Consider the following 21,104-nt stretch of genomic DNA (forward strand, 5'->3'; position numbering starts at 1 on the left):
CACTTTATATTGCTTATCTTTGGGCAAATGCGTTAGCTTTGTAAAGATGCCTTACCGTGGTATGGTGTTTACTGTACCCAGGTGAGAACAATAATTAGAAACTTTATCAACACAATCTCTGGAGCTTGCAACAACCAATTTCTAGGCACTGCTATTGTTTCATTTATCACTGTCAAGCTAGAACCAATGCTTTGCTTATTCGTGCTTTTTGCCTTATTTCTATGTGCTGCTTTTTATCTTATTACGTGTGTTCTGATTATGAGACACTACAGCATACACACCCACACGCATACAAACAAATGAAATAAGCATACATTCCAAAGTAATCAAAGAAAGAAAACTAAAAGGATGAGCAACAGCCAAGGCAAAACAACTGTCTTATGGATGAGAATTAGAATGTTTGCAGACAGACAGACAGCGAGAGAGACACGGCAAGAGAGAGAGAGACAGACAGACAGACAGACAGCGAGAGACAGACAGCGAGATGATTGATAGTGGAATTGATGGATGTTTGCATGTATATACTGTATGTGTTTGTGTGTTTATGAATGTCTCTCCATCTGTATGAATGTGTTTGTTTGTCTGCTACAGAACACCACCTTGTATAATATACAGGCACACTTCTCCTGCCACCTACCCACACTAAAGGTCTGTTCAGCTCATTCATTCTCTACCAGCAAGGAAGTGACATCGGAAATTCATTTACGGGAGAAGGATACTGAATTAAATGCTACATTTACTTTAGAAGACAGCTGGTGCAGGGACTGAAAATTAGGCTTTGCACCATAGAGGTGTACCAGATTGATATTGTGAAGATTTTCCATCAATTCCTTCATAGTGGCAAAATACAAAATGGTCTCTGGCAAGAGTCTTCTGAATTGCTGGAGGTGGCACATCCCAGCAAACAAAGGACATCCTGAGGACATTTGGCGACGTTCCCATTAGGTTCCTTAAGGCTTTAAGCGCAATACGACCCATTGACCTTCTGAAAATGTTCTAGGAGCATTAAAGTTCCAAGGATGTCACTGAGGACAATGTCAAGACCTTTTTAGGACGTTCTTAGGATTTTCCTTTTACTAATCCCTAGGACGTCGCGTGATTGTCCCAAGGGAACGTTATCTGGGGGACCTTTGTCTAGTTCCCTGTAAGTTACCAGGACGTCAATGAGGACCATATCAGGACCTTTTAAGGACGTTCTCAAGACTTAGATTTTACTAGTAAGTAGGACTGCGTGATGGTCCCAAGCGAACATTCTCTGGGGGACCTTGTTCTAGTCCCTGGTTTGTCCCAAGGATGTTTTTTGAACGATCTTGGGACGTTGTGTCATGGTCCTTTGGACATTTTGTCTAGTTCCCGGTTTGTCCCAGGGACGTCCCCAAAGAGGTTTTTAGGACATTCTTTGGGCGTGGTGTAATGGTCACCTGGAGGTTGTTTCTAGTTCCTGGTTATCTGGAGACAGTCACAAGGATGATTTTAGAACATTCTTGGGACATTTCATCATGGTCCCATAGAGGTTTTTGTCACGTGATGGTCCCAGGTATCCCAAACCATTATAAGAAAAGTAATGAAATGGTATGGGGGGTTTTAAGGTAAGTGGTACGCTGTTCAGCTAAAATATAGTGTAAAAATCTTTAATCGATGACAATATGATTACATTTGTCATGATCAATTAGTACTGACATTTCAATATTACCCAACATGGGTTTTAAACTCACAACTTCTGGATTTGGAGTTTGCTGATCTTTGTGCTGCACTACAAAGCCTGAAGAATATCCTAAACATTCATCAGCAATAATATTGGTTTATTCGGATCCCCATTAGCTTTTGCCAAAGCAGCAGCTATTCTTCCTTGGGTCCACACAAAACATGACAAGTAACAAAACACTGATAGACAAGAATAGTCACACAAATAAAATAAAAATACAACAATATGCTCCTGAGACCCCACCCCTAAAAAAACTTTTATATTTCTATTTTATTGTATGTGCAAAATTGTCCTCTGTAGTGGTCATTAGGACATACATATGAACACATTTATATTACAGTCAATTGGTACAGTACGTGAAAAACATAGTTGCGGCATCGGTGTGTCCACTGCAATAGACATGTATTGACAAACTCTTATTTAGCTCTTATTTGATGTGAAAAAATATATGCACTACCGTTCAAAGGTTTGGGGTCAATAAGAAATGTCCTTGTTTTTGAAAGAAAAGCATTTTTTTTGTCCACTAAAATAACATCAAATTGATCAGAAATACAGTGTAGACATTGGTAATGTTGTAAATGACTAACGGCTGATTTTGTATGGAATATCTACATAGGCATACAGAGGCTCATTATCAGCAACCATCACTCTGTGTTCCAATGGCACATTGTGTTAACTAAACCAAGTTTATCATTTTAAAAGGCTAAATAATCATTAGAAAACCCTTTTGCAATTATGTTAGCTCAGCTGATTAAAGAAGCAATAAAACTGGCCTTCTTTAGACTAGTTAAGTATCTGGAGCATCAGCATTTGTGGGTTCGATTACAGGTTCAAAATGCCAGAAACAAAGAACTTTCTTCTGAAACTCGTCAGTCTATTCTTGTTCTGAGAAATGAAGGCTATTCCATGTGAGAAATTTCCAAGAAACTGAAGATCTTGTACAATGCTGTGTACTACTCCCTTCACAGAAGAGCGCAAACTGGCTCTAACCAGAATAGAAAGAGGAGTTGGAGGCCCCGGTGCACAACTGAGCAAGAGGACAAGTACATTAGAGTGTCTAGTTTCATGGGAGCTTCATTAAATAACCTGGGAACTAGACAAAAACCTCCAGGGGAGCATGACACACCGACCCAAGAACATCCTAAAAACATCCTCAGGGTTGTCCCCGGCACCAACCAGGAATTAGGCAAAACCTCCAGGCGACCATGACACAACGTCCTGACCACTTTAGGCGACCATTTCGTGACATTCCGGGGACGTCCTAATGACAAATTTTTGTTTGCAGTGATGCCACGTCGGGGTGCTGCGGGCATTTGTCACTAGAAATGAGTAGGTAAGTGTCCCAGAGCTTGGATAAATCCACTTCGCAGGGCAGAAAATCCATCTCGAGTAATGACCTCAGTCTTATCAGCAAAGCCACTGCCATATCTGATTGGTATAAAGGGCTCGTTTCATTACACACAGTCCCAAAGTCCAATGCATACCATATCAAATCCAAATCAAATGTTATTGGTCATATACACATACAGTATTTAACAGATGTTATTGCGGGTGTAGCGAAATGCTTGTGTTCCTAGCTCTACAGTGCAGTAGTACCTAAAAACAATTCACAACAATACACACACATCTAAAAGTAAAATAATGGAATTAAGAAATACATAAATATTACATTGCGCAATGTCGGAGTGGCATTGACTAAAATACTGTATATACATAAGAGATGAGTATAGCAGTATGTAAACATTATCTAAACATGATTAATTTAAGTGAAGAGTGCTCCATTATTAAAGTGGCCAGTGATTCTAAGTCTATGTATATAGGGCAGCAGCCTTTAAGGTGCAGGGTTGCGTAACCGGATGGAAGCCGTCTAGTATTGGCTATTTAACAGTGTGATGGAAGTAGAGAGATACAGCAGAAGCTGTCTATCGGTCCCATCTTTGATGCACCTGTACTGACCTCGCCTTCTGGATGATAGCGGGGTGAAATGGCCGTGGCTCGGGTGGTTGATGATCTTTATGGCATTCCTGTGAGATCGGGTGCTGTAAGTGTCCTGGAGGGCAGGTAGTTTGCCCACGGTGATGCGGTGAGCAGACATGATATAATAGGAGCAGCATGCAGGATTACCTCACAGATAAGCAATTTCTCAGCCAATCCCGAGAAGAAGCCACAGAACTACTCCGTCTTCCAGATCGTCCCTGAAATTGGACCAACCAATCAGCTACTACGTTTTTAAAGCCAAATTCATGTCACATGTCACTTGCACATCCTCATCTGCACATCTATCACTCCAGTGTTAATTGCTAAATTGTAATTACTTCGCCACTATGGCCTATTTATTGCCTTACCTCCTTACTTCATTTGCACACACTGTATTTAGATATTTCTATTGTGTTATTGACTGTATGTTTGTTTATCCCATGTGTAACTCTGTTGTTGTTGTTGCACTGCAATGCTTTATCTTGGCCAGGTTGCAGTTGTAAATGAGAACTTGATCTCAAATGGCCTACCCGGTTAAATAAAAAAAATTAAACTTTGAGAAAGTAAACCATTTCGGACATAACTTGTAGGACGCTGCATCGAAAGCAAGGTGAGCTCGAAAAAGGAATTGCTGAATCTAGGTTACTCTACTTCTCCCACTATCCTTCCTTCACCATACAGTACCTATATGCACTGCACCATACATTACAGCACATGTTTCTCAGCATAATGTGTTCATTCTTCCACATATGTGACTTGTTTCAGGAAACTAGGTTTATGTCTCATGTCACTACTACACAGGAGCAGTATTTGAACATAAACATGTTTTTTGGCAGAAATGCCTTCTGGAACATGTGAACTTTCATGTCCCTTTATAACAAACTTGTATTCCATCCATAAATATGAATAAAATGGTTAAATTGCGAGCCTAGTTGGTTTAGCAACAGAAAAAGGCAGGATCCTTCCCACTAGCCATGATTGGCTGAGATAATGTATGGGCTGGACATGCCCGGAGATGAGTTTGGATTGGTCTGCCACGTAGCTCGCTTCTGTCTATAAAGTCAGCATGTGTTGACAGTCCTTTCTACCGCAACGTTTTTGAAAGATATAACGTTAGCCATCGAGAACTACAAAAATGTTGCTACTTTTCTCAACAACATTGATGCCCTGAATATAGCAGGCACTATCAACAGATCAGTTGGAAAAGGTGATGGGCTACTTTCTGCACACGCCACATTCAGTGTGAACCGGAGTGACTTGACACAAAGCTGGCCAAACAAAAATGTTGCTTCAAACAAAACAGAGTTAAATGGTTCCAGTCTGCCGTGAAGCATTCATCTATATGGGTAAGTCTAGCTACATTTTACAGATTTAAGCTTCTCATTTTGTCATGAAGTCATTTATATTGCAAGTTAAAGCATACTGTTAGCTAGTTAACCTTTTCTCAATACAGGGGGTGCTGTTTCCACTTTGGAAAATATCGTCTCCAAATTAAACTGCCTCATACTCAATTCTTGCTCGTACAATATTATTACTATTGGATAGAAAACAATCTCTAGTTTCTAAAACCGTTTGAATTATGTCTGTGGGTGAACCAGAACTCTTTCTACAGCGAAACTCATGACAGGACATGCGAAGCTCTGAAAAATAGTCTCTGATCTCGGATCAGTTTAAAACTCTGTGTGTGCCCTATGGCTTGACATGAACTGCACCCGCCTTCCCCTGGATGTCAGTAACCAATGAGAAGTGGAATGGTGTCTCTACGTGTTTGTCAGAGTTTTTAAAAGGGAATGGAGTGAGATGTCCCTTCTTTTCGACGCTTGCCAGGACGCAAGGGAGGACATCAGAATCGCATGCTCAAAAGCTCTCGTTATTGATCAAAGATATATCCGTCTGTGATTTAATTCGATATAGGTGTTAGAAACATCATAACGAAGTTATTTGAAACCGATTTATATCAGTTTATGCGAGTATATTGCTATTTTTCTGAATTTCCTTAGTATTGCGTTTGAGGATTTGGGCATGTGTGTGCCGTGTAGCTATCGTTAGCTGCTAGTTTCGAAGTTGAGGAGGTCGTTTTACAACAAAGCAACGATTCTTTTGGACAAAGGACACATTGCCCAAGATACTGATGGAAGCTCGTCCAAAAGTAAGAGTTATTTATGATTTTATCCCGTATTTATGTGGAAAAATGTAAACGCAGTTGTCAGCCATTTTTTGCGGCACTAGTCTGGCTGTAACTCACAATGTATGTCTAGTAACGTAAATTTTAAAAATCAGCGGTTGCATTAATAACCAATGCATCTTTCATTAACTGTCCAACCTGTATTTTTTTAGTCAATCTAATCGATAAATAATCGTAAACATAGGTGCCTTTCCAAGATGGCGCCGGCCCGAATGCATGCCATGTTTTGACAGATTACATTGCATAACCACGATTTGTGATGCTAAATATGCACATTTTCGAACAAACTCTATATGCATTGTGTAATATGATGTTACAGGACTGTCATCTGAAGAATTCTGAGAAGGTTAGTGAAAAAATTAATATATTTTGGTGGCGATAACGTTATCGCCCCCTTTGCCTTGATTTAATGCTGGTGTGATGTTAGCTCATGTGGTATGCTAATATAACGATATATTGTGTTTTCGCTGTAAAACACTTAGAAAATCTGAAATATTATCTGGATTCACAAGATCTGTGTCTTTCGATTGCTGTAGGCTGTGTATTTTTCAGAAATGTTTCAGGATGAGTATTTTGGTAATTGACGTCGGTCTCTGTAATTATTCCGGCTGCTTCCAACGCCATTTCAGATTGCAGCTGCAATGTACAACTGTGATTTATACCTGAAAAATGCACATTTTTCTAAAAAAACATATCCTATACCATAAATATGTTATCAGACTGTCATCTTATGAAGTTGTTTCTTGGTTAGTGGCTATATATATCTTTATTTAGTCAAATTAGTGATAGCTACTGATGGAGTAAAAAACTGGTGGAGTAAAAAAAGTGGTGTCTTTTGCTAACGTGGTTAGCTAATAGATTTACATATTGTGTCTTCCCTGTAAAACATTTTAAAAATCAGAAATTATGGCTGGATTCACAAGATCTGTATCTTTCATCTGGTGTCTTGGACTTGTGATTTAATGATATTTAGATGCTTGTATTTACTTGTGACGCTATGCTAGGCTATGCTAGTCAGCTTTTTTACTGTGGGGGGTGCTCCCGGATCCGGGATGAGTACCAAGTAAAAGTTAACTAGTTTGTTAGCTTTAGCTACCTGAAGATTCATACTAGAGCTTGTTTGTAATGTTTGTATTGGTAGTAGTATGAGTTGGGGTTATGCCGGTTCTTTATTTAGCTAGCTAGCTACTTCGGCCGGATTATTACATGACCCATCAAATTAGCAGGTTTGTCTGGGGGTGATTACGGGCCATCGATTCTATTTCATGACATGTGCACATGTCTAGACAATAGTGACCCATTCACTATTGGTGGTTATAGCATTTCCTTCACATGACCCATCAATTTAGACAAGTGTGTTGGGTAAGCGTCATCTAATAATGAAAAAATATTTTTTTCTTGACACTTTGTTTTTGATATTGCTCCTATGCAAGTACTATCACTGTACCGTTTCCACCTTCTGTATCCCGTGCATGTGACAAATGAACTTAGATTTTACTTGATATAGTGTGTGTTTACCACATGGCCTCACATGTGAATCTTTAAAGAGATGAATGGGACAAAGGCCTAAGAGGGTGTGAACGATGCTGAATGGGTGTAGACAAAGAAGAGCTCTCCAGTAGGTTTACTAAAACATTCAAAGGCCATTTTCTCAAAAGTGAGTTTACAAGTTGATCAACTTTCAAAGCAGAATTACTTTCCAATTGTTCCTCAACTGCAGTGTGTGATATACCATTTTCTAGCTCAGAATCATACTTTTATTGAATGCAAAAAAACACAGTTTCAAATTTTGCTACTTAAGACCGAGTCGAGTTGGTCGGTCACATATAGTATGCCTCAACACATACAGTATTAGGTAAAACTGCTTAACTTCTTCAGTACGGCGAATCAATCACCATTTGTCCCCCTTTCTCTCTCTTTCCTTCTTCCATTTTCTACTTAGCCCACATGAATATAAAGTGTGTGTGTTCATTGACTCGCGTTCGTTGCGCATGAGTCGTCTCACACTCCTTGCAATTTTTGTGGCTGATGGCGATGGGGTTGATGAGCAATGGGGACGTGAGAGAGGGGGTGGGAGTGTTGACAGCTCTGACACTAGGAACAATGAAAGCAAACAAGAGAGGATGAAGAAAAAAAAATGATGCCACCTGTCAGCCAGCAATAACATTGAGTCTCTCAATCTGATTGAATGTGTTATTTACCTCTTGAAAGGGAAACAAAAGTGGAAACCTTTCGGGGGGGGGGGGGGGGGGGTTGATGGGAAGGAGAGATTGAGTTGCTTTCGAAAAGGAGATGTAGAAAACAAGGGATGGGAGAGAAGGCAGAAGGAGGAACATGGTGGTGTTGAAATGCTACAGTCTAAGTTTTTATTCCAAATAGCCTCCCTCTGCAGTTCCTTGGTGGAGGGCTTTGCAGAGCTGAGATGTAGCCGTGACAATGAGAGCTACTAGGATTGTTTTTCATTTGATGGTACATGGGAATTGATTTTTACTGGGGAGGGGTTTTGGGGGTATATGGAGCTAAATCCTTGACCAAAGCTTTGGCAGATAGTCTTGCGATTTGCAAGGGTAGATCGAATGTTACATTGTTCACTACTCTGAAAACATTATTCAATTTATTATTTTCCTTTTAATTGGTTACACTCACATACTCCTATGAAATCAATTTGTGGTCTTGGGAGGACAACAACAAAAATGTACTTTCTTGACCTTGCCTCTACCCAAGCACAGCCCAAAATCTTATCTGCCAATGTTGCTCGTCTGTAATCCCTGATGTGCTTATGTGCTGCCTCAGAGCAACCAGATATCCTGAGATTATTGCCTTGGGGTTTACCATATAATATGTATCCAGGGAAAAGAGTGTAGACTCTTTTCTGTATTGCTCCAGGGAAGAGTTTCCAGAAACATAAACGGAACACGTGTCATGTATGTAGTGCAATACACACACATGTAAATGCTGGATTATTTGATTCATGTTCCATGATAGGTGACCTACTGTAGTAGTAACTAATTGAATTGAGAGTAGACAAATGGCAAATAGTATGAGATACTCAATATAACATCTGAATGATTACTCTGATTGTGCTATTCTAATCCTCTGCGTGTCTCCACAGCCGTGGTACGCCCCACATTGATGTATGTTATCGACTCCCCATGTGCAAGCATCTCAAGAGTGAGTTAGATACTCCACAACAGGTAACATAACTACTGAATATCAACCTGCAGAGACATCTCCTCCACCAGAGTTACAACTCCATTGAGTCTAAAGGGCAGCCTGACTTCTGACAACGTTTTGCAGGGTGGCCTACATAGCTCTATCTGTGTGCTGTTGCTGGGTGGGGGAAACCATTTTCCTCAGCGTTCAGTGCATGATGGGAAACAGTGGTTGGTGCCAGACAGTGTCAGCGCCCAGTAGGAATCTAATCACCCCAGTCTCAACAGGGAGCTCAGCCACCACAGCCACTCTGGATGGACTCGGGCTGCAGGTAGTAAAAGCCTGCTTCACCCCACCCACCAACTGATCAATGAGTGCTAAGGTTCAGGAAAGAGTAGGAGCGAAAGAGTGTGTGCATGCGTGCGTATTTGTGTGTGCATTTGTGTGTGTGTGTGACATGGGAGCGCAAGGCTGCGCTGAAAGGATGGGGAGAAGGAGGACATGGGAAATGGGAGTGTGAGGTTTTCGAAATATATTTGCTATCAGGTATTGATCAGATGATCAATTGAAGCAATTAATGGTTGAAACAAGTTTGCTGAGCCACCGTTACTCTCTCCTTACAGCAACCCACAATGCATTGCAGAGTCTCATATGAAAAATTAATGAGGACCCCTTTCATGGGGAATACATCAAGTGCAGAATTACTCCAAAGACTCCAAAGACACACTCCAAAGACTCAAGGCTCACAGCTACTGATTATTTTGTTTTCTCTCTGACACATGGATTACACCATGGCCCTAATAGAAAAATAGGTTTAGGAGAAGTCATATGCTGTAGCTATGAGAGATAGGGAGAGGTAGGTAGAGATAGTGAGAGATAGAGAACGAGAGACAAGGAGATGTGTGTGTGTGTGTTCTACTCTTTTCAGTTTATCCCTTTTTTATTAGATTAAACAAGAGGATGTAGAAAAAAGCTGGTTTTAATTACCCTGGGCATATTTCACTGGACCGCTGTTCAGAGAGGTATTAAAATTATCCACAGTTAATTTTTTTAACCTTTAATTAACTAGACAAGTCAGTTAAGAACAAATTCTTATTTACAACGAAGGCCTACAGTAAATAGCCAACAGAGTAAATTGATATGTAAGATATTAAATCAATGATCATTTCATAGTGGGCACATTATATGTGAAATTGCTGTAGTGCAAGTCTGCTAGCTAGATTAATTAGATTCCAATTTTTATGTGTGGGATAAAGTGTCATTTACACTTTAATGCCGCAAAACCCAGAGCTTTGGCAACGAATCTTCCCTCTTTTTATCCAATACACTTTATCCTTTTGTATTGAATTTTAAATTATCTGAGAATCTCAAGAATGGGGCGGTTATCAGTCCTTTTCGCCTGTCGAAAAAAGTGGAGACACAAATTAGTGACTAGCACTTGAAAGGCTGCGGGTCATATCAAAGTGCTGACAAAGTGAAGTTAGAAAATGCATGTTTATTGAGATCAGAGCGAGAAGCTCAGAATCCTCATTCACTCTCTCTCCTGTCCTCAATCTCAAGCTATTTGAGTGCATTGCGCCTTTGGATATTGAAGCACGAATGAGCAATGGATATGCCATTTCCTTGTCACCGAGATGAGATTGAAAACTGCATTCTGACACACGCAGGAAAAATATGACGCACTCTGAAGCAAAGCTAGAATGATGTGATTGGAACTAACATTAAATTCAAATGTGATCAGAATTTTGTGGAAAAGAGATCCATTTACTATGATACTGATCTTGCAGTGAAATGACAAAAACGCCCTCTAGTGGCCTCATGGGTGGAATGTTAATCATATTTTTCAGAATTGAATAATTAACCCTTTGACTCGTACGAACACACGGGTGTGATCGTTCTACAGTGGTCCCTGCAGCGTACGCTTAAACCAGTGTGATTAGAACACTTATTTAGAACGTCCAGTTACGATTGACGCAACAGTCAGTATTTGAGCTGGCCAAACTTTTTTCACAGAAAAATATTGCACAAACAGTCTTTACAAGGTTATGTCCTTAATGTGACCAGTTTATTTTTGGATGCAATATTCAGACATTCACAGAAATAGCAACAGTATAACACAATTCTCATCCAAACCGGAAAATGTAGGTTACATTAGTCGTAGCACTAACTGGGGAAAGAGTGACACAAACGGTCAACTCTCAGCTGACAGAAACCATAATGTGAATTAGCTAATAGCAATTGCTATTTAAAATTCATCACCACCATCTGGTGACCTCACCAGTGATCAAAAAAAAAAATCTAGAAAAATCTAAAGTAATCCGATAATGGGTAGTTTCTGCTCGCCGCCATGTTTGTTTTTTCTCGTCAACCAAAGCTAAGAGGTTACAAGATGAGTTGGGTCTGTTTGTATATGGATGTTGAAGGGGGTGTGTCATCTACCATCATTCACTTCCCTCATTCACTTCCGGATGTTTAATTGAAAGATGAGTGAACCATCCCTTCACCTCGTTTTGTTATAATATCTTTGGACAGACATTTACGTGACAACCGGAATGCATTGTATGATGTCAACATACATGGCGCCACACACAGCTGGCAAATGGCTTCGCATTAGCTCATCACAATCAGTACAACCTTCAAAAAAGTATAATTTGTGTCTATGACAATCTATGCAAGAATCGCAATACATGATTTGTCACCAGTACTTGAAAACGTGAATAAAACAGTAAATACATTATGCTCCATACATACATATGGTGTGTTACAGTAGAAATGACATCACAACATACAGAAACGATGATGATAGCTTAATAAAACACTTACTGTCACAGGAACACACACAAGTTATTATTAGTAGTGTGGGCGCAAGCCGTAACATGTGCCAGGGAGGAAAAAGTTTGTGCTTGGGCTCTCGGCGAAGATAAAAAAGTTTGTCCTGCTCAATAATGCCTCAAATGTAAATTGTCCGCAACAGTGAAATGGGCTACCTCGATGTGAATTAACGAGGAAGCCGAACACACCTCAATTAAACTGTTGTCAGAAAATCAAACTCAAATTGGCAAGTTGAAACATAGCCTATAGATAATTAGCAGGCGGCGTGAATTTGCTTGAGGGCGGCGTGGGTTAAGTTGTGTAACAATCACATTTTGGAACGGTGAGTGCATTCTGCGATTACATACACATAACAAAAAAAACTCATGCTGGGACGACCATTAGAAATATTTGGAACTCACACGTGAAAAGGTTAATAAACATTCCTTCAAAGAAACAATTTTGAAGCCAAATCAAAATTGAACACTTTTCAATGTTATCTTCTTATGGCTGTGGGCGCTATTTTCACATTCAGATGAAAAGCGTGCCCAGAGTAAACTGCCTGCTATTCAGGCCCAGAAGCTAAGATATGCATATTATTAGTAGATTTGGATAGACAAAACACTGAAGTTTCTAAAACTGTTTGAATGATGTCTGTGAATATAGCAGAACTCATATGGTAGGCAAAAACCTGAGAAAAAATCAAACCAGGAAGTGGGAAATCTGAGGTTTGTAGGTTTTCTATGGTAGAGTAGGTCAGGGTGTGACTGGGGGGGGTTGTTCTAGTTTATATTTTCTATGTGGGGTTCTAGGTTTATTTTCTATGTTGGTGATTTGTATGATTCCCATTTAGAGGCAGCTGGTTATCGTTGTCTCTAATTGGGGATCATACTTAAGTAGCATTTTTTCCACCTGTGGGTTATGTTATATTGTTTATGTTTAGTTGCCTGTTAGCACTGCATTGTCGTCACGGTTCGTTTATTCTTTTGTCTTTGCTAAAGTATCACTTTGAAAAATTATGTGGAACTCAAAGTACGCTGTGCCTTGGTCCGACATTCATTACGAACAACGTGACATGAGGTGTGTACTTTTGTTCAAAGTAGATTTGTTTAAGACTACCAAGAAACAACCTGATTTAGCCCACTGCAGTAAAAGGTTAATGAAATAAGGGAGAAGCACAAGATCTAAGGCGTGAATAGAACCTTGGGGTCCAGAGACGGGCACATTAGCAAGAAAGCTAGCTCCCCTGGTGGGAGCTGTAATTGTGCTTATCAACGCCACAGTCATTACAATACAATGGGGTAAGTGTGTAATGTTAATGCATCATGAAAAACTAAACCATCTTTGGTTAATATGTTGCTGTAGCTGGCAAACAACACACATCCATGTGCATGTACATATTCATACACACGTGAGAAGTTCAATAATCCAGTTGTCTTTAGAAGGTCTAATATATTTTGAGGCTGTGCTCCATGGCTAATTGCTTCTCTTTCCAGGTGTCTGCTACTACATGACCAGGCTACTGTGCTGTTAAACACGCTCGTTAAAACCTCATGTAGTATCAAGCCTCTCTCCACCCGGACGTGATCGCCTTCGGCTGCTCATCTCGAGACCTTAGACCTACATACAGTATGCAGAGGCAGGCATGGCTACTGGAGGTGTGCACTCCTCTCACATATGGGACACTCATTCATGTTCTATTCGTCTGAGAACAAATTTGTTCGCAGATGCACAACATATCCTGGCCATGGTTACAGTCAAAGCAAACATATTACACATAAGAACAGTGGTGAGGTATAAAACTAGGGATTAAATAATGCAGGCTACTACAGCGCTCCTCTACTGTCCACAATGGATGCAGTACCTCTCCAGTTTCATAGCTACAAATTGATGAAAGCCATTGATTGAAAGACGAGTCAATTTGCCTAGCTAGTGTCTTAGACTGGAACTATACTGCAGCATTAAGGATCTGTATATTGCACCTGCAGCTATAGTCTCTAGACTAGTCTGTGGTTGGTGGGTCTAGCTGGTCTCCTTGGAGATCATGTCCATGAACGTCTGCTGGGGTGGGATGACGGTCTGGAGGATGATCCCTGACCTTTGTCCTGCAGGCTCTCACAGGGGGAGAGAGAGAGGAGGAAAATGGGGTTTCCTCCTCTTTATTAGCCAGAGCAGCCATTTGTCCACATCTTGACGTAATAGTGAAACTACCTCCATGGCGTCACTCCGTATCTGCCGGAGCCGTGACGATGGATGGCAGTGGTTGAGAACGGAAGCATCGGCCATCTATAGGGCCCCATCATGGCCCCATCATCCTCCCACTAGGCCGACACTGGGTGACACCGCAGGGACGCCCCTGCCTTGACCCTGGCGAGCACTTGTTTCCTCTACCGTTGACCTGGCTCTGAGTGGGAGGGTGGAGCATGGAGAGCCAAGCAGCATTGGACTAAGAAATTGATGATCGAGGAAGCACAGGAGAGGAATACTTATTGCTTACAGTACATACAGGGTCAATTTTGTTACCCTCCACACAGACACATTGATAAAAGATCATCTCACTCATTACACATTGTTGATCTTGCATTGATCAACTCACTGTGTGATCCCCAAAAAAGACAAAAGCAGTTTAGATTGAATTGCATATCAACCTTTCATGAAGCAACCAGTAGGGACTTGACTATCCATGTATTTCCATGAACTATTTATGAATCATTTTTATTGGATAACGAGGCTGTTAGCCAACAATAAAGGCAGACAGCTCAAGAAAGTATTATCCCCCACTTTAATCTCCCCTCTGAAGTTCTCTATTGCCTCTGGTGGAAATATGATCTGGAGGGTTGTGCCAGCTGTGGTGATTTACGAGCTGGAGGGAAAGGTAATCATGACCTCTCATTCACACCGTGTCTTTTCTCTCCTTGCTGATTACTCTCTGATGTACAATGCCAGCCATGATGGTCTTATTGTTTTGATTTCTTGCCATTGAGTATCTCCTTTAACCAGGGGTGACCGACCTACCATTGCATTCATCCTTAGAACAACATCATATTTACTGAGCTGGATATTTTCACTGTTGCCAGCTCATATCATCACAAGCACAGCCTTGTACTGGATGCGGCAACATTATTTTCTGTAATGATGTCAACCATGGCCTATTTCAGAATCCATAAAACTAAGCTTGTCGGCTCCAGTCACTGACTAATGTGGGTCGTAACCTACACTACGTGAGAGTATGGGTGTGTGCATATTGAAGCTCAGAGGAATGTTGGTGTTAAAAAAAAAAGCTCAGTCCCACTTTAAACAAACAACTACTGTACGTGTTAAGGTTTTGGAGCCGGAGCTGTTATGTCACACTTTATACAGCAAGACAAACATACATTATTTTGAAGAATATGTCATGAGTAATGCTCTTTAAAGCATTTATAACTAGTTGTTTGTTTAAAATGCTCCAACTTCTCCAATAATGTACATTAAGGGTAAAGAAAGATGGAAAGAGGAGGAGGACAAAGAGGAGGATATTCAAGGTGAAAGTGATGGCTGAGCTTGGGGTGAGAGTGGGATCAATGGTGGAGGAGACTACTGAGGGTCAGTGGGCAGCTATATCACAACAGAACAGCCAGCAGCCCTGATGAGGTATTGAGGCCCTGCCAACTCACTGAAAAGGTCTAGCAAGGCCTCACTGCACGTGGATCAAACCGTCATCAAATGGGGATTAGGACCAAAGCTCAGGTGGTGATGGCCACACACCTTAATTCACACAGAGGGATGTATGATTGTAGACCTTCTGATGGACAGAGAGATCAACTAATCCAAAAGGTATACCATATCCTGAATATCTGTGAGTAAGCCTGTTTGAAAACAAAACAATTTACACGTGGTATAATTTCATTATACATGTGTTATGTAATGTATTTCCATTATGCAATTAAAGGCCACCACTCTAACCAATGATGAGGCAAACATAAATTTCACTGAACTAACAATAATATGGAAACTTATCATGGCTCAATCATACAGTCCCTACCCTATCTTTTCCCATCTGCATTGGTATTTCCAGCAAATGAACCCCACACACATCATTACTTGTCACACCCTGATCCGTTTCACCTGTCCTTGTGTCCACCCCCCTCCAGGTGTTGCCTATCTTCCCCATTATCCCCTGTATATTTATGCCTGTGTTTTCTGTCTGTTGCCAGTTTGTCTTGTTTGTTCAAGCCTACCAGTGTTTTGTCTCAGCTCCGGTTTTTCCCTAGTCTCTTTTTCTCATCCTCCTGGTTTTTGACCTTTGCCTATGCCCGCCCGCCTGACCACTGTCTGTCTCTGACCCAGAGCCTGCCTGCCATCCTTGGCCTCTGTTCTGGATTATTGACCCCTGCCTATCTTGACCTGTCGTTTGCCTGCCCCTGTGGTTACAATAAACAATAAACACTTCACACAGTCTGCACTTGGGTCTTTCCTTGATTCCTGATAATTACTAGTTAATGACCTCATGCTTATGCATGTATAGCTTTTATAGGGCAGCAGGTAGCCTAGCGGTTAGTGCATAGGGCCAGAAACCGAAAGGTTGCTAGTTCAAATACCTGAGCTGACAAAGTAAAAATCTGTTGATGTGCCCTTGAGCAAGGCACTTAACCCTAATTTGCTCCAGGGGTGCCATACTACTATGGCTGTAAAACATCATGTTTCGATGCACCTATCAAGTGTGTCACAAAACATTTTATTTTTTTTATGTATCAAATTGTGTATGAGCTCATGCTTGCAAGCCGTTGAGTTTGCTTTACACATTAATTTCATGCCTATTGCGGATGGGAAATGTCACCCTTTCTGCATGAGTTCTGCCCACATCTGAAGTTCATCAACCCGATTAGGCTACTGACTGGAGCATATACATTTTCTCTATAACAGTTGCAAAAGAGGATTACACTTGCCCAAAACAATGAGAAAACAAACCCCAGCCAAGTACAACAGTACAGTATTGGCTGCAGCCGCAATGCTGTAGATTTGTTGTTCACACAGTCTATTTTTATCTTAATGCTGACAGCAACCACGCCACTGTTCACACAACGGTGATTGAGATAATTGGGTGCCATTTATCCACGGTCTCGCTCAAAGCCTTAGACGTTTTCCCCCATGATGCCTTATGGTGCAACGATGGTAGCAACGGTATGCATTCTATCCCTTTTCTCCCCTTGTAATTCCCCTTTTCTAATCTATATAGTGCCCCAGCATGGGGAACCTGTTTACAGGAGTTGAATCAGAGGGCGATATTTACTCACCCTGAAAGCAGGGAAGAGACTGCAATGAGTGAGTGTGCCTATTTCAGGTTTATTACCATGCGGGGTAGTTCAGACAAGTTATTTAACATGTGCCAAGTCTTCAGCTTTGATGGAAAGAAGGGAAGGCTGGGAGTTAAAGTAGAAACTCCCTTGAGCTATCGCTGTGTGTGTATTGTGTTTGACAGGCCATGATGGACGGCAAAAAGGCTAACTCTACAAAGGATTCACCTTACCAACCTAGCTGTTCTAAATAATTCCCTGCATGGGTAATTCACAATAATACACCTACATTGTAATAAAACCACGCTAAACCAACAGCAAGTCTCAGTTTGTATTCCATTGTGTGACTACAGGTGAAGTTCATTCAGTAGCGCATGGAGAGAGTTGCTTGCTGGATGCCAGACTCTATTGATCAAAGCAGGCAGTAACAGTGACGCTAATCCACTACAACCTGACCTGCCTCACAAAAGCGCAAGACTAGGCCCTGTTAGGTCCCTACCAACCCACTAACTTCAACTTCACAGCTGCCTCGAATGTTAACAGACACAATAGGACTGCACAGCCCTCACTTACCACAATGTGGGATAGTCAAGGGCATGAATCATTGCTGAGCTGGGCTGGGGAGGCGTGGTCTTGACTGGGGAGGGAATGAAGAGAGAGAGCAGATCCGTATGCCTCAGGATGTCTATTCCACCATAATGGGCTACTCTGTTCTAATTCTCACCCTACTGACAGAGAGCCCGCTCTGGGCAGGCACAGAACACCAGAGAGCCTGGAGTAGCCAGGTACAAATGCATTTTTGTTAGCACCAGCCGTGTCCACCTAATCCCACCCATGGGCTATGAGTTGGAACTCACACACACAAACACACACATACACAAGCATACACACACACTGCTAGGAAGGTGTCAACATGCTTTTTTTGAGCTACAGCAGTACATAAAATATAACCTAGACTGAAAAAAACAGACACACACACACACACACACACACACAGGCTCTCCCATGACAATGATTCAGCCTTCATCCTGCGCAGTCCCTCCCCAAGGAGGCACAAACTCTAACACCAGGCAGCAAAGTGGTCTTCAGCTATTGACTGGTCAATAAAGTCATTTGGGCTTTTTATGAGGTTTAAAATGAAGATTGCAAAAATCTATCTCGTGTCTATTAGTCTACAGGGCCTGAATATTATTCAGAGCCTTTCATATTCAGCTCAGCAATAGTCATCCTCTATGCTAAATACAAACCTATCCATATTGGCACCAGAACAGGCCACCACAGGTGCTGGCTGACCTAGAGGCAAGGATGTCACAATGGAGACGAAAATGCTAATTGGTGCACATTAGAGACACGTCATATTTCAAAAAGGCTATCAGAATTGTGTCAGATATGACCTTCAAATCAAATGACGCCCTAATTGCTGATGCATGAAGATTAGTGACTTAGCTGTCTTTTAATTACATTGTAGCCTAGATAGAAGTGCACTCACTACATTTCGTACATGAGAGTGTGTAGGCTAGGTGCTGAGTGGTTTTTTGTCTGTGTGTGAGGCCGTCTCTGTGAGATTAAGTGTGTGGGTGTGAAGTGCGAGGGATATAAAGTAGAGCAAAAAAACTGTGCGAAAACTGTGCTAGTTCTGATTTCAGTGCAGCCTACCTTACCAACCACACTCCTCGCAGTTTCTTTCGCCCCTATATAGCTAGTCACTGCAAGCACAGAAGCAAATGAAACATACCTAAAATGTGTACATACCTAAAATGTGTACTCATTCAAACAGAGTTAACGCATTCCAATGCGGTCAGGATTGCAGGCAGCTCTGGCAACCACAAAGCACACCATTCCACACCAAATTACACCAATTAGGCCTAAACATGTTTTAGTGTTTCACTAATTTCTGTACATCATTGAGACACTGCATAAAATACCTTGCTTTGATAACGTAAATATGCTTACAAAACAAATTCACATATTCGTGCATTATTAGCTAGAATGGAAAACATACTCATTCGTGCACAAATAGACTATATTTAATCAAATGGACGTCAGATATTAGAATGCATGTTGGCACAAGGATGGCGGTGCAGGCTATCGTCAGTAGTGCATGCCGGTAATTCTTCAACTAATAAAAATGCAGCAATGTTCAGGGCTGTTCTCATGCGAAATTGCATTCCAAGTCGCAGAAACCGCCATTTCATTTTCGAACACGTTTACATGATTAATACGTTATCAATTAGCCTACCTTTTTGGTTTGAGCCCTCTCTCCAGTCCCTCAAAGTCGAAAGATCCCGCTCTCGAACGCACGGTGCCTGGCGATTAGCGTCCAATTTTGCACTTCTGTCCCCACACGGATGGATCCGATTCCTGCCCAGGGTGAAACAGAGACGGCGTAGGGTTGCTCTATAGCAACGCCAGTCGGGCAGCGCAGGGAAATGTCTGAGCGCGAAAAGACGCACACCCAGACAGGAGACAGGCTTCAGGTACCACCACCGGCCACAGGTATAGCAAACACACACTGGAAAACGCACAGGAATAAAATATATAATAGTGGAAAGTTACTACTATAAGGGGGTTTTAGTAAATCAAGCTACTACTATAAGGGGGTTTTAGTCAATCGATTCGGTTTCATCTGTGCTGGGTAGCAATGCCTCTTCGCACCTCGGTTGCAGTGCAAAATGTCCTTGACTAACATGCTGATCACATTTATCCAATGGTTCCTGGCACAGCGTTCTTTGAAACGTTGTGTTGTCCGTTCCCCAAAAGATCAAAGAAAGCGTACAATTGTTAGAAACACACTGCAGTGAATTGAAACGGACGGTACCGTTATCCAAAAACAATCACGCATGCATTTTGGAGAAAAATTATGCAGTAACCTTGAACTTTGTCCAAAATACAAGGTGCAGGCGTGTCCAGCGTTTCTCCAAAATCCAGAGTTGGGTTCCTACAACCTCCCACAAAGCCAACACTTAAAAAAAAATACATCCAGTGAAAGTAAAACAACCTATCAAGCGAAGGAATATCCTATATCAATGAATTACATCGCTGTCACCTGATATACGTCCCAATGAGGTTATTGGGCGAATGTCAAATGACCGTGAATGATTTACACAACAATTCTGTGGATCACCCCTAGGTGAGCGAGCGGGTGGGGTGAGATGCAATCTCAGCTCCGGACTTGCAGCGGCACGCCCAGTCCGATGTCTTTCCTCCTCATTCCCACCAGCGAGTACTTTCCGTGTCTCTCCATAGGCCTACTTGCTGACCAAGTAAGTAGCTTGCAGAGAGAAACCTATCTTATCCACCTCTATGTCTTCAAGTCAAACCGTGAATTTAGTTAATTTGAGCTGGTGTGGAGGTGTTGCATTGTGCCTCGTTGGGAATACCATGTAGGCTAATAGGTTTCACTAAAACATGAGATGCAGAGAGGGAGGGGAACAGAATTGTGCACGGGAGGGAGGGAACAATGCACTCACTGGTGGCAATGCACTTGTGAATTTAAATGAGATATGCGCTTGTGAGTTGAAATGTATTGAATTCAGCATTTTAATGTGTAGCCTAATAATAATAATTTCAGTCCCTCATGATTTTAAATCATAATGTTTCATTGGTCCTTGTAGGCCTACATGGACCTCCCATAGATTTGATGCTGATTATTATGCCCAGGCTGTCATCATATATCTCTAATTGCCATTAATACCATTTAAATTAAGTTTTATATTCAATTATTGCATTATTATTTGTATAGGCCTGGCAAAGGGTACCATGTCTCACCCGAGGAGAGTTAGGCACAGAAGGCTATATTATTTCCAAGGTGCAAGATTTAATGAATAAAGTTGCAGAAAGTAGCTTAAATCATGGACTAATGCATTCAAGTTCCCAACACCAAATAAATATACAGTACCAGTCAAAAGTTTGGACACACCTACTCATTCAAGTGTTTTTCTTTATTTTTTATTATTTTCTACACTGTAGAATAGTGAAGACATCAGAACTATGAAATAAC

General features: G+C 41.4%; 1 protein-coding gene across 2 annotated transcripts in view; it reads right to left on the reverse strand.

Moving 5' to 3' along the window:
- LOC139549117 (leucine-rich repeat and fibronectin type III domain-containing protein 1-like protein) overlaps positions 1 to 20,482 on the reverse strand; it is a 141,317-nt gene extending 120,835 nt beyond the window's left edge. Inside the window, exon 1 of one of the 2 annotated variants that reach the window (XM_071359255.1) lies at positions 19,344 to 20,482. The gene's annotated coding sequence lies outside the window, so the exon portion shown is untranslated. The remainder of the gene's footprint in view (positions 1 to 19,343) is intronic. The other variant, XM_071359256.1, reaches the window with a different exon arrangement.
- Between the last annotated feature and the right edge of the window lie 622 nt (positions 20,483 to 21,104).

Source organism: Salvelinus alpinus, chromosome 22, assembly GCF_045679555.1.
Source record: "Salvelinus alpinus chromosome 22, SLU_Salpinus.1, whole genome shotgun sequence".
Classification (NCBI taxonomy): domain Eukaryota; kingdom Metazoa; phylum Chordata; class Actinopteri; order Salmoniformes; family Salmonidae; genus Salvelinus; species Salvelinus alpinus.